Below are 12,090 nucleotides of genomic sequence, written 5' to 3'. Positions count from 1 at the left end.
TGTTTTGCTTTAAGCACACAGTTTACCTCAGCCCATAGATCAAAGGGCTCAGAGGAGCAAAATGAACATTCATCTTTCTTGTCACTTTCCTTGGTTAGTAGGGCTACCTCTGGGGTCTATTTTTTGTACACCTAGTAGAATGCATTTTTTACATATATTTTGATCTTGATTCTGTGTGTAGGTGTGAAAGTCAAAGGACCTAACTGATGTGCCCCCCAAATTCCAGTTTTAAGCTAATTTGTCCCAAGATGTCATTCACCTATTTCAGTTGTATAAGATATATTCCAGTATGAAATTATGTTTGAAATTAGGAATGCTCAAAACCCCCAAATTAAATTTCAAATATTCCATGACTAGCAAAACATAGGAGTTAGATTTTGAGACCTTGAGGAAGAATAAATGCTGTACAAAGGCAAAATGGCAGCTAATGATAATTACATTTCAAAATAAAAGGCTTGTCTTCTACCCAGGTACTTCCAAAAGGAGGTCATCCTAAGAGTTTTTAAAATCCACTTTGATAGACTCTCAGTTAAATCAGAAGTCCTAGAACACACACACTCTCTTGCCACAATCACTTAACGATTTATGTAAGAAATCAACATTGATCAGCCAGCCACTGAGTCTTTGTGCAGAGATCGTGCAGACAGTTTCTTTCTACTTGACTGCATTATTAGCTGTGACGTGACTCCAAATCAGATCCATCTAGCTTTGCTTAAGAAGCCAGCCACAAACCGTTTAGTCTACTTTAATCCTCCAGGCAATTCTGAGAATAGTGCTAATCGCATCTGCTTTGCAGTCCAATTGCCCTAAATCCAAGTTCTGGTCCTGTCATTTCTGGTTGTGTTCCTCAGAGCAAATTCCTGACCTCTCAAAGCTTCAATAGCATGAGTGTGGTGGGAAAAAAAAGAAATAAAGAGTCCCATAAACTGTTGAAGCTTAAAATGAGACAATCCATTTAATTATTTTGTTTGAAGCATAGTGAGCATGTAACTTAAATGTTATTGTTGTTATCTTCCTCTTTTCCTGAGAGTTTAATGACATTAAAGGTCAGTAACATGATGAAGATGGAACTCCAAGTCTTCTTGACGCCTGTGATTTTTCTGTCCCAAAATGCCATACCCAGAAGCATACCACACCATACACCATGCCATGTATTGCCAAGTCATGTCATGCTGCAATATACCCCAATACAGCACGTGGCACCACACAGCATACCGCACCACACCATGACATGCCATAACATATTTCATAACACATCATGACGCATCACATGCCATGTCATCTTTCTAGCAGTATTATTCCCCAGTTGTCATCCATATTTGTCCTTCCTTATGGACCTCTCAAAGCTTTGTGTGACATTGTTTTAGATCCCAGTGGCCTTTGTTCAATAACCAACTCTGGCATGAAATCCAAGACTTTCAGCAGAGGATGCAAGCCTGTGGCACAGGTGTGTGTCCACCTGAAGAATATCTTTTTTTGTTGTTGTTTTTGTTAAGACACAGTGTGGACTGGTGGCAGCCCTACAAGAATGGCCGTAGGCTTTGTGGCCATACATTTCCCTTAATAAAACACATTCTAATGAGAAGACCCCAACTCCAGCACTAGCATTAGCTTGATTTTGTGGATTATTCCAGACTGAAGTAAATCCCCCTTTCTAGGGTTTCTTCGAGGTGTTCTACATGATAGATGCAAGTCATCAGCAATTATCATGAATATTCTTTGCCTCTGACTTTAATGTCTTTCAAGCTTATGAAATACACCCAGTACAATGGCTAAAATACATTTTGAAATTATGCATTTACTTAGAGAAATAAAACGACTTATATATTCACGTGTTTTGGTTAGCTGCATATGCAACAGGAGTTAATAGTGCAGAGTGTCAGGTCTAAAAGTTTGTGAATCAAGAAACAGACTCTTAACTAGAGAAAAAACTGATGGTGACCAGAGGGGAGGTCAGTGGGGGATGGGTGAAATAGGCAATGGGGACGAAGGGGTGTACTTGCTGTGATGAGCACGGGGTGATGGATGGAAGTGGTGGAATTGCTATATTGTACACCTGAAACTAATATTACATTGTGTGCTAACTACACTGGCATTAAAATTAAGTTAAATTAAACTTAAAAGTTTATGAATAAAAATAGGAAATTTACATCAAGGGAATCAAAACCAGTCAGGGAATCGTCTCTGTGCTCACTAGCTTGTAGTCAGGTCTAGCTCAGATTTTAGAGGGAAGAGGAGAGACTGCAGTGTATCCGTCCCCCAACAGAAACCAGTATGATGAGCCTGGAAACATATTTATTCACTCCATAAGTATTTACCAAACAAAATCTATTTGCTAGCAGGTATGCTAGCCTGAGAAAGCAGTGACTACAAGGTGTGATCTGTGTCTCTTTGGAACTCAATGCGGAGAGAACAAAACTCATGAAGGAGAGAATGAAGGGTTTTAGCCTGGGCCATCAGAACTAGGAAGAGGACCTGTCTGCCTTCACATCTTTGAATGTCTGTCATGTGGAAGAAGGAAGCTAGGTTGGGGATTCCCATCAGAGCTAATGCAACACTATTACTATCATCCTACATTGTTTTCTTTTTCTTTGTCTTAACATAAAATTAAATTTTTAAGTAGTTGGAAAAGGAAAACCATTTTTAAAAAGAAGGATACAATGAAAAGTCTCCCTTCTATTTCTGTTATTCTCTATTCCTGTCCCAAACCCATGGTTAATAAATAATTTCTCATGTATTCTTTCAGTGTTTCTTTATGCAGACACAAACAAATACAAATATATAGTCCTAGTTTTTCATTTTCTTACAAGAAAGTTAGCATTCTGTGTATCTGTATTATATCTATAACATGTTTTCTGCATCTTACTTTTTCAGTTAATAGTATTTATCTGGAAATCTTTCCATATTAGTACATGGATATTGTCTTCATTCCTTCATAGAACCACACAGTATCTATGTATAAAAGTACATAATTTGTTTGACTAGGCCCTGATCATGGATATTTGGGTTGATTCCAGTTTTTATTATTTCCAACTATGCTGTGATGAATAGCTTTGTTCATGTTCACTTTAAACATGTGCAAGGATGTCTATAGAATAATTTCTCTAAGATTGCTGGCTCAAAGAGTAAATGAATTTATAATGTGGAGAGACACTGCCAAATTGCTTTCCCTAGGGGTATATCATATTCCCATTGTACCAGCCTGCCAGCCTGCGCTTAGTATGACAGTGCCTGTTTCCCCCAGGCTCACCAAACAGTGAGTGGGTTGTCAAACTTTTGAGTTTTACCTGGTCTGAAAATGGAGAAATGTCATTTTAGGGTGTAGGGTTGTTTTAACTTGCCTTTTTATGTTCTGGGGTCATTTATATTGACTTTTCCATGCAATGTGCTTATTCTTGTCCTTTGTCTATTATTGAGTAAATGGATAGATGGCTTTTGCTTCTTGATTTCTAGGAACTCACTATATATTAGGGGGATTAGCTCTTCATATGCCATATTGTTTTACCAATTATTTCAGGTGTCTGTTTCTACAGATAGATTATGAAGACCTACCTGGGGGGAAAGGCTGAAAGCAATAGAGAGTTATATTTAAGCTAAATTTTAAAAATAATAGTGAGCCTTTCATATATATCAGCATAATGCTTAGTGTTTTGATTTCAGTATCTTTGTTTAGTTTTTGCAAAAATCCTAAGAGATGGTAATTATTGTTAATAGACGAAGCTGAAGTAAAAAGACATTAGGAAATCTGCCCCTGTTCACACAGGAGTGAGTCAGTATTCAAAGTGCTGCACTTGACCCCACAGCATAGGCTCTTAACTACAACACAACACTTATTAATAATTCAGCTTGCATAGTAAGCTGCCATCAATGCAAATATTCAAACTAAAGATGGGAAATGGTCAATCCTTAATCTTGTGGATGAGATCTTGGGATTAGATGACTTCAAAGAACCCCCCCAACATAGTTTTTATTTTTTAGAGAGAGAGAGAGTGCATGTGTGAGAGAGAGAGAGAGCGCATATCAAGGGGAGAGGCAGAGACAGAGGGAGAGAATCTGAGTGGAGCCCAATGTGGGGCTCAATCTCACCACCCTGAGATAATGACCTGAGCCCAAATCAAGAGTCAGTCGCTTAACCAACTGAGCCACCCAGGCACCCCGCAAAGAATCATTTTGATACTTCTTTATTTTTTTCTGATAACACCATGCCTGACCAGAAAGATAAATCAAGATATACTAAATGTCGGGGCTCCATTTGGGACCTCCCTGCTCCAGTTATGACCTGTCCTGGCATTACTGCCATAAGCAATCATGGGGGACCCAAAATCCTGTTTAGAAACAATGGCTCCATGGTGAATGTTTGTGACACAGTAGATTATTAAGCATATGTAAGCATAAGAATGTCTTTCATTTTGGTGCTTCACAATGGTTAAGTGTTCAGTAAATTTTAAAAATTGGACTAATACTGATTGATGATAAAGCTCATTCCAAAAGCTCTTGAATGTGACCCAATCAGATGGTAATATGGAGGTAGTCGTCCAGTCAGTATTACTGGGTGTGTGCTATGTGCAAAGCACAGAGCTAGGAACTCAGGAGTGTGAAGAAGTATAAGACATGGTTTTCCACAGTATACAGAAAAAAGATAGGTGCCAACAAAGGCAGAAAAAACAGTGAGCCCTAAATAAATGGTCATGGCCCTTGGAGTAGGGATGAGGGAGAAAGCAGTGAGAGCTGGGGAGGCAGGAGGACACTTCCTAGAGGAGACAAGGCATCACCAATGACTTTATTTGGACTTGGGATGGAGTAAAAGAGCCTTTCAGTTCAAGGGGAGAGCTTGAGCAAAGGGTATAGAAGTTGAAATTCTCATGTTTGTGGGCTTGAACAAGTGTGTTTCCTGAACAGGCTCAGAAATAAAACCATAAAGGCAGACTGGGACCTCATTGAAGAGGATCCTGAATTCTAAGTGATAGAATGGGCAGAGACAGCCACCAGAGATTTTGGAGCAAAGAAGTGACATGTCAAAGGAGGGCTTTAGGGAAATGAATATGGTATCCATGTGCAGGGTGACACACAGAAGAAAAGGTGAGGCTGGAAGCCAGACACATAGGAACCTTTCATAGCCGTTCAAGTGGAGGGTGATTAGAGTCCACTGAGGAGGCAGCCATGGAATGGGAGTAAGGGAGAGAGATCACATAAAAGGAACTATGGGGGTTAGCTAGATGATTCTATGTGGGGGGAAGGAGCAAATGAGCCATTAATTACAAATATAAAGTATACCTTTAAAATATTTATTTAAATTCAATTTCCCAAAATATAGTATAACACCTAGTGCTGCTCATCCCATCACGTGCCCTCCTTAATACCCATTACCCAGTCACCCTATCTCCCCACCCATCTCCCCTTCCGCAACCCTTTGTTTCCCAGGGTCAGGAGTCTCTCATGGTTTATCTTCCTCTCTAATTTTTCCCCACTCAGTTTCCCTTATGAACCCTTTCACTATTTCTTATATTCCACATATGAGTGAAACCATATAATAATTGTCTTTCTCCAATTGACTTATTTCACTCAGCGTAATACCTGCCAATGTACCTTTTCTTTCTGTTCATGTATACATAGCATTGAAATAATGTGACAAAAAAACATTATTTTCCTCTTTGGAAATCAGAGAGCAATATTCTATGCACAAATGATAAATAGGCTGGGATAGTTATTGTTTATGTTCCAAAGGTAATTCTTTGCACGGCAGAGGTAACTTAGAGCTTTCTCTGTATTGAAAGCATCAAGGTAGATAGAATGCGCCTGAATTAGGTGAGCAGATTAGGTAGTGATGATGATTGTAGAACTCTGTGAATATACAAAAATTGCAGAACTGTACACTTTACGAGGGAATTTTATGGTTTGTGAATTGCAAAACAGTAAAGCTATTTAGAAAGGCAGGCTGTAGGAAGTCCATGTAGGATTTTAGGAACCTTTTCTTAAGATCTAAGGAAATTATAAATGTTTACCTCCTCTTTCCTCCCAAACATGATTGTCCCCCAAAGAACGTCATAGAATCACATTTTCACCTTTAGACAAAATATATCCCACACTTCCAAGCTCATCAGAATTTCCACTCCCATTCCATCTCTGTGCTCTGCAGCTTTATGCTTTCCAAGGCACCACTGAGAACTGTCAGAGAAACTTAAACAGTGGTTTGTCTGCCAGGCCAGGTTTTTCCCTCTGCTAAAGTGAAAACTCCACAGGCAGGGCAAGTCCTGGCTTTTCATATGGTGGGGGGGGGGGGGGGGGGGGACACCGACAAAAACCCCAAAACTTGCTGAATCTTTTTTTATTAAACATTAATTTTGCAATCTCAACAGCTAAATCTATTATCCTGACAGGCAAGCTTTAAATAAGGCAGGAAATTGGAGAAAGAAAGAGTAGTTACTCATATTCTTAAACCCCAAACTTGCCATCAGCTTTGGCTTAGCGTCTTTTGCTAGAGAATGCAGGCTCATTTTTCTTTTTTGTACTCTAATAACTAATCACATAGATAAAATTTTAAAGAATGGATATACCTGGATTTTTCAACACCCATTTTTTATGTTAAATCACATACCACTTAATTTCAGGAGGAGAATGTTTTCTAGGTGACATGGAGGCTCCCGGAGCCTCCCTGGCATAGTCATCCCTCATAAATGGCTCTGTTGTCAAATGTGTCACAGCCTCCATACTGTGGGCCTGCTGATATCTCAGTGCTCAGAAAAGATGAGTGGGAGTTTCAGGGAAAAAGCCTTACAGCCTAAACGGTGCAGGCTACAGCCATCCATCACACAGGCAGCCTAAGGGCAAATGATTGTAAGGAAAAATGAATGCAGATTCACTCCGGGTCACTGCTTCTGGCCTTTAATTCTTGAATTTTAATGTGTATCTCTCATTCCACCCCCACTGCCATTCCAGTTTGTTTGGTTTTTTTTACCATATCCCCTTTTAAAAATATATTTCTCAATTTAATGGGACTAATGTCCCTTATATCTGTAAGTATTGGCTCTATACAAACAATCATTGGTGTTTTCTGTTTTGTTTTGTTTTTAATCCAGAGAGAAGGGTAAACCAGATTTTTCTTTTTTTACCCCCCCCCCCTTTTAAAAAAATATTTTAAACCAGATTTCTCTAATGGAGCCTATCTACCTCTGTGCTGAGAAAACCTTTTGGTGTCATCAGTCTTTCTTTCTGGCATTCTCTGTTTCCATTTCAAAGCAGTAAGGGGGCTTTATTGAGTTATAAAGTATCATCTTAAACCATAAATCCCTTCTCTTAACCGGGAGGAGTCAGAATGAGGTCTATCCACAAGGGGAGAAACCTCACCCATAGACACTGAATACTTCTGTTCCTTTTTTGTCTATTCTCTTGGTAAGTTTCAACTGTTCACATTCAAGTGAGACATCACCACATGCACAGCAGGATCTACGTCAGTTGCATCACTAAAAAGTACTTAAGGAACAACCACTTGCTCATGATGCTGTGCAGACAGCCATGGCCTTGCTCTCTGGGGACTTGAGCATTTAAGGCAGATCCCAGAGTGCAACATGAGTGTGCTTTGTCTAGATTTAACTCCTGATCGCACCTCATTACAGATAAAGTACCAAACTAATAGGCAGGTGGGAATGTGTTGCAAATGGCTAGTATCCTTTTTGGAAAATAGAGGTAATAATAAAATCTATAGCTCTCATTTATTGAGTGTGTACCATATGCTCAGTACAGAGCTAAGTGCATTATGTCATTTAATCCTCCTAACAGCCAATACAAGAGGAGCTTTTCCTGCCCACATTTTTAAAATGAATAAACTGACTTACAGAGAGGCTCCCATAGTCTTGTATGTAGTTTGTAACCAACCGATAGTTACAAAACTAAGCTGTAGGCCACCAATTCAAGGAACTCAATTATGTGAGGATGAGTCAGAGTTTAAGAACTAAAGGATTTTAGGATTGAAACTTTCCTTGGAGAATGTAAAACCATCTTCTGCAAGTTGTCTTTACCACCTCATTCCTTAGTACTGCCAGGGAATCAAAAATATAAAATAAAATAAAACACTCACCTTTTATGAAGTCCCAGAATTTGTCTAGCTCGTTATTAGTATTTTTGACCTAGGACATGAGTAGACACAAAAGCCTGATTTTATCCACACATGTGATCCAATGACAATAGTTTGAGCTTGTTTTCATTCTTCTTCCACTTAGCTTTTGGCTAGAAATAGTGGCCTATGAGAGTCCTTCAGGGTTTGTGAAGGTTTTTTTGTTTTGTTTTTGTAAGCACATTCCTAAAAACCTACTTGTAAATTGAAATTTTATTTATTTATTTATTTATTTATTTATTTATTTATTTATTTAAAGATTTTATTTATTTGTTCATGAGAGACACACACAGAGAGGCAGAGACACAGGCAGAGGGAGAAGCAGGCTCCCTGCAGGGAGTCTGATGCGGAACTCGATCCCAGGACCCCGGGATCACAACTTGTGCCAAAGGCGGACGCTCAACCACTGAGCCACCCAGTTGCCAGGCATCAACTGAAGATTGAAGGTTCAATCCCATTTTAAATGCATTCAGGAAACTGAATTCACTGTGCCCTCTGGTCTCGCCGCTGCCTCTTGAGAGAGCATCTGCAGATCCACACATTGACTCTCGATGTACATCTGCCTCCACCCAGATCAAACTTCTAGACGGCCAAGGAAACAGCCAAAGAGAATGAGGAAGTCAGTTCCAAGGAATCTTTGGTTATATAAAGAAAGTAGTCATTTCTAGCCCAGACAAGGAAAGCGCTTTTATTTGGTGGATTTGTATTTAACAATGTAACAATATTGGTTCCAACCTGGGGCCACTGGCTTTTGCTCTCTGCCTCAGTTCTCACATTGGGCAGCTCTGCAGGAAGTGCTGACAAGAATTAATTGGCTTTCCTGAGCCTTGAGGCTCAGCTCCACTTCTCTGTTCTAACAATCCCACGAGACTCTGCCCTCACATAATTTACGGTCTAGAAGGACTTTCTAGTTTCTCGAGTTCTATCTAACAGGCACTATATAATGTATACACATTTCAGTAAGTTAGGACTGAAGAGAAGTGTTCAGGATATTCAGCTCAGTGTAAGAAAATGGGACATTATTTGTTGCTGATTTTATGAGGATCCTAACATGGTCCCATCTAAAATGTGTGGTTTATACAAATGACTTTGTTCTTCTTTGTTTTTTAAAGATTTTATTAATTTTTTTAGAAAGTGAGTGTGAGCAGGCAGAGGGGCAGAGGGAGAGAGAATCTTGAGCAGACCCCCCACCGAGTGCATGGAGCTGGTCGCGGGGCTCGAACTCACGACTCTGAGATCCTGACCTGACCCAAAACCAAGAGTAAGATGCTTAACCAATGGAGCCACCCAGGTTCTCCATGGCTTTGTTCTTTTTCCTCCAGTTGGTGGTATGTGCAGAGTATGGCAACAGGGTCCTATCAATTTTATGCTGGGCTCTTTGAGCAAGACGAAGCTGACAGAACAAGAATTTCAGGGGTAGGAGTTCTTCTTAACTACTGATTCTACTTATAGACTCACAAATAATGTAAATGTACCCCAGATTCCATTCCCTGAGTTATCATTATATGTCTGGGAAGCCTCTATTCTTTATGGCATCACCTTGGGGAAAATTATATTGAGTCTCTTTTATAGGTTAAGGGATAAGAAGTAAAGGAGGCTGTGTGTGACTCTGGCGGCAGCCAATCAGTGTAAAAGTCAGAGAAGCTTGAAAGGGACTTCTGCAGTTGTGTTATCCAGTCTCCCATTAAATGCTTGCTCCTGCCTAGACAGGTGCTGGGCCCCTCTCTATCTGAGTGCCCCGGGGGATTAAAACACTCTTATTCCTGAGACACAGCACCATCATCTTGCGGAATAACTCTAATTCTAGACTGTTCTTTCACATGACAGATTAAAAACATCCTCTTTGTAACTTGCATCAGTTCTAATTTGTTTTCAGTAGCTGTGTAGGGTAAGTCTACTCACCGACTGATTGGTACATTCATTCATTTATTCATTTTGTATCAAGTACCTACTATGTGTGCTATAGCGTGCAAGACATGAGCCTCAAACTCCAGAAGGTGGCAGGTTAGTAGGACATGACATGGACACATACTGCATAAGCAGAATAAATTAGCTGCAACGGTAAAGAGAAAGGAGGACAATGGGAAGGGGTCACATCCTGACAGATGTGGTCAGCGAATTCATTGTGGAGGAGGAAGCATTTCAAGCTACTTATATTTAATGGCTTGAGGCAGAGATTTGGATGTGAAGATTGGAAGGATAAAGTGTTGGGGATGTGATGGTTGTTTATATTAGCCAGAGCTCAGAGTTTGAACTGGCGAGTGGAAGGCAGGTCTAGAAGGGCTGACGGAGTGAGTGTGAGGTTGTAAAGGGCTTTGTGTGCCCGGAGTGGAGGCTAAGTGAGAGGAGCAGCCAAGACAGAACTGTGAGTGAGAAGGTATGGCCTTCACATCATCTCAAATGCCCGGCTGCAGAATTTAAGGATTTCCCAGTGAGACAGGGTGGAGCCCTGGGGCCAGTGGCTGTGTATTGGACAGTTGGGTGTAGTAGGAGAACTGATGGCAGGAGACTGTGGGCCATGTGCCAGGTATAGGTGGTCGGGGCCAGGAGCCCTGAGGTGGGAGCTGAATGATAACGACTCTGCCACAGCCCTTGACACCACCTACTACATATTCTCCAGGAGAGCATCCTCTTCCCCACTCTCCACACTGCCAGGCTCATTATATCCCTGGGCAAGACCCTCCTTACTTTCTGGTGACTAATTACTTACTAATACATAGAAGTACTTCCAGAGAATTGTGCTAGAGAATCCCAAGGTCCAGATGTCTGTGGCGAAATACCTCAGGATTGATTCCCCTTGCTTACAGTGAAGTCTACCTATGGACTGAGCCCATATGGTGAAAGAAACTTTAAAATACTTCCAACCTGTCTTCTCACACAATCCTATTATTTGGGTTTTATTCTGAACTTCAAAATTACCTTCTTTTATTTGGCAAGTATTGGAGTACTTACTATGTGCCAGGCCCTGGTCTAGGTGTCGGGCTACCTTAATGAATAAAACTGCCCTCATAGAACACACCTCAACAATCAATAAATAGGGAATCAATAAATAGGTTAATTAAGCGTATTGTAGAAGGAGACTAGTGTTATGAGAAAAAGAAAAGGTACAGAGAAGGGTAGGAGAGCACAGGGTTGCCAGGGGGGTAGGGAGGGGAGGGCCAGTTGCAATTTGAGAGAGAGAGTAGTCAGGGTCATCTTCCTTAAGAAGGTGACATTTAAGCAGACTTGGTGGTGAAGGGGTCAGGTTGGCAGGTATCTGGGGGAAGAGATCTCTAAGGAAGGAAAACAGCAGGTGCAAGGTGGGAGATGCTGGAGGCGTTGCGCTTTTTCATTCCTCAAAGATATGCAGTGGCTTGAGTAACCAAGAAGAGAGCTAGGAAAAGACAAAAGCCAAGTTTGTTTGTAATAAAACTGATTCAAAATTACTTTAAAGAAAACTTCACAAAGTGACTTAAGGAGGTGTGAAGAGTATTAGGGAATGTTTCCTAACTTTGAGATCTATTGGATTTGAATCCTGGCTGGGATTTCCTTATCTGTAAAATGTGCCTAATGATAGTACCCTTCTTCTAGGATTGCTCTGATGATCAAATGAGTTAATATTAATTTAATGCTTGGAACTATCTCTGACACATGGCAAGCACTTAGATATTAGCTATTATTATTATTATATTATTATTATTGCTACTACTTTTTTTTTTTACTTTTATGAATTGATGCCCTGGAATATTCTTTGAGTATATCCTAAGGGCTTAGTGCATGTTTGTGTGTGTGTATTTGTGTGATGTGTTGAGAGTGTGGGGCTCGGTTTACAGAAGAGTTGTGAGAATTAGATAACTTCCCACTGTTTAACACCTGATAAGGCCTCAATAAATGTTAGTTTTCTTCCCCTCTGGCAGCATTTTATAGCAGAGAAAGACTATAGAGGCTTCCCTCTATAATTTTGCTTGCTATTAGCAAAATGTTTTGGCTGGTTTACGAAG

The 12,090-nt window shown here is 40.3% G+C and overlaps 1 protein-coding gene across 2 annotated transcripts in view; it reads left to right on the top strand.

Moving 5' to 3' along the window:
- The window catches only part of RTN1 (reticulon 1), a 215,301-nt gene that overhangs the window by 105,682 nt on the left and 97,529 nt on the right, over window positions 1-12,090 (top strand). The gene's annotated exons all lie outside the window — the stretch shown is intronic.

The sequence above is a fragment of the Canis lupus genome, chromosome 9 (genome assembly GCF_048164855.1).
Source record: "Canis lupus baileyi chromosome 9, mCanLup2.hap1, whole genome shotgun sequence".
In the NCBI taxonomy this organism is placed as follows: Eukaryota; Metazoa; Chordata; class Mammalia; order Carnivora; family Canidae; genus Canis; species Canis lupus.
This window is presented reverse-complemented; position numbering and strand designations above follow the sequence as displayed.